Here is a 2,500-nt window from a genome sequence, read left to right as displayed (position 1 = left end):
GCGTTGCCGTAACTGTGTTGCTGTGGATGAGATGAGTGATGTTGTGTTAAACTGTTCTACTGTTGCTGTGTTGTTGTACTGTGTTAGGGTGTTGTGTTGTGTATGCTGTGTTGTTGTGGATGAGATGAGTGATGCTATATTTGTCACTGCAGAGCGGACGGCCTTGAGATGTTACGAAGCGGCTTGGCAAGTCTTGTGGCGGCGGCAGTCAGTCAAGGTTAGTGTAATTGGCAGATGGTTCAGTAGTAGTAGTAGTAGTAGTAGTAGTAGTAGAGTAGTAGTAGTAGTAGTAGTGGTAGTAGTAGTAGTAGCAGTACTCGTAGTAATAGTAGTAATAGTAGTAGTATATTATTGTTATTATTATCATTATTATTATTAGTAGTAGTAGTAGTAGTAGTAGTAGTAGTAGTAGTAGTAGTAGTAGTAGTAGTAGTAACAGTAGTAGTAGCAGTAGTAGAAATTGTAGTAGTGGTTGTAGGAGGAGAAAGAGGAAGAGGAGGAGGAGGAGGAGGAGGAATAATGACAACATTCATTGTGATGGTAATGAAAGAAGTGTTGATTATGATAATAGCGACCTCGATTATTGCAATGTGTGTGTGTGTGTGTGTGTGTGTGTGTGTGTGTGTGTGTGTGTGTGTGTGTGTGTGTGTGTGTGTGTGTTTAGACGCAACAAACAACCATCAAAAAAAAAAGTAGCAACATAATGGTATGAAGGTTCTGTTGCTGCTGGCGGTGTATACTTGAAGTCTTAGCCAGCGGCAGCGAGGCGGCCATGCGACACACAGGCCCGGGGCACAAGGCTCACCTGTAAAGCCACGACCTGCGTTGGCTCACACGAGGTACTGGGTTAAGTCACGTGGGCCAGGAGTGGGGTTGGCACTGGTGGAGAGAGGTGGGTGACACAGTGGGGGAGGAGGTGGTAGTGGGGGGTTAGGTGGCAGCTTCGCGGATGTGGCAGCTGCTTGACCCTGACCCGCCTCCGTAGCAGCAGCAGCAGCAGCAGCAGCAGCAGCAGCATTGGGGGCAGCAAACGAAACGAGGGAAGAGTTGGCAATTAGTAAATGCTCGTAGTTGGCTTTCCGTGGCTCGTTCAGCAACCATCTGTGGTTCAAGTTTTTATTTGAAAGAATCATTAAGGTCGTGTGGGTGTTTGATTTGTTGCAGTGATGTGATGTGATGTGTGTGTGTGTGTGTGTGGAGTCTTCTCGCGTAGGCAGCGGCGGGCAGCAGGTACAGGTATACAGGTGGTGTGGTGGTGGTGGTGGTGGTAGTGGTGGTGGAGGGTGCCGAGGGGTGAGTGAGTGAGGCGTCAGGCCGCTCAGGCGCGTCAGGCTCAGTCTTGTGGGGACGGTAGTAGCGAGTGGCTGTCGCTCCCCGCACTCCGGGCCTGCTGCCTCTGTGCCTCATGTTCGCGCGCCGCCTTGCTGCACGCTGGCACTGAATACTTCCTGGATAACCTACCCGAGCAGTGCCGTCTGTTGTCGCGAGTGTCGTCGCCACGGCCTCGGTGCAACATTACTACAGTTTGACGCTACCAGTCTTCCAAGACTTGGACGTCCTTGTGCAGTGCCGCCCGTGAGTGCCCGGGCACCCACGCTCAGGGAGGAGTCCCGCAGTAGCCCCGCGCCGCCCACCTGGAACCGAAGCAGCGCGAGTGACGTGGGCGGTGCGGGCGTGGCGCGGGCTGGCCGCCGTATAAGGCAGTGGGCCAACTCGTCGCACCTGCTCACTCAGGTAGGTCACGCCCACGCGCCCTGGCTTGCGCCTCGCAGCCTCGCGTGGGACAGCGCGGCGTGGTGATGCCCCGCGGCGGTGGCGGCGGGTGTCATCTCGGGTAAAGAAGGGTGACAGGTGAGGGAGGGACGTTTCCACATTAGTGAACCAATTATTGTAACAAAAACTTTGCTTAATCGCTGGCATATTAAGGGGCAGCCAGGAGGTGTGTCGTTTTTATCCACAAGAGGGGAATGAAGTGGTGGGCGGTGGTGGGAAGATGAGCGATGCTTGAGGCAAGGCGTGAGGCAACGACACATTCACGCTGCGCCCAGTGAAGCACTTGCCTGGCCTGGCGTGATGCAGCGTGGCCGCCTGGCGTGTTTCATAATGGTGTGGGAACGAGGGTGTTTGTTTACATCATGGCGAGTCTGTTTCTCCGTCACTCCTTGACCAAACAATGCACAGCGGAATATAATCAAATGTTTGGCATTTTCAGTCATTAAACATTTATTAATCATAACAAAATTTACGATATCTATTTTGATCAGAAATGTTCTCGTGGCGCTCATGTGTGTGTGTGTGTGTGTGTGTGTGTGTGTGTGTGTGTGTGTGTGTGTGTGTGTGTGTTTGTGTGGGCGCGCTCGCGCGTGTGCATGCTTGCGTGAGTGCGTGCATGCGTGGCATACACCTGCCAATAATGATGCGTGGCGTGAGGCGGGAGTCAGGGAGTGCAGGCGACGAGGGGCAGAATGAAGTGTGATCCCCGTGGGTTTCACAAGGTCAG

Source organism: Scylla paramamosain, chromosome 10 (genome assembly GCF_035594125.1).
Source record: "Scylla paramamosain isolate STU-SP2022 chromosome 10, ASM3559412v1, whole genome shotgun sequence".
Classification (NCBI taxonomy): Eukaryota; Metazoa; Arthropoda; class Malacostraca; order Decapoda; family Portunidae; genus Scylla; species Scylla paramamosain.
The sequence above is the reverse complement of the archived record's forward strand: the minus strand, read 5'-3'. Positions refer to the sequence as shown.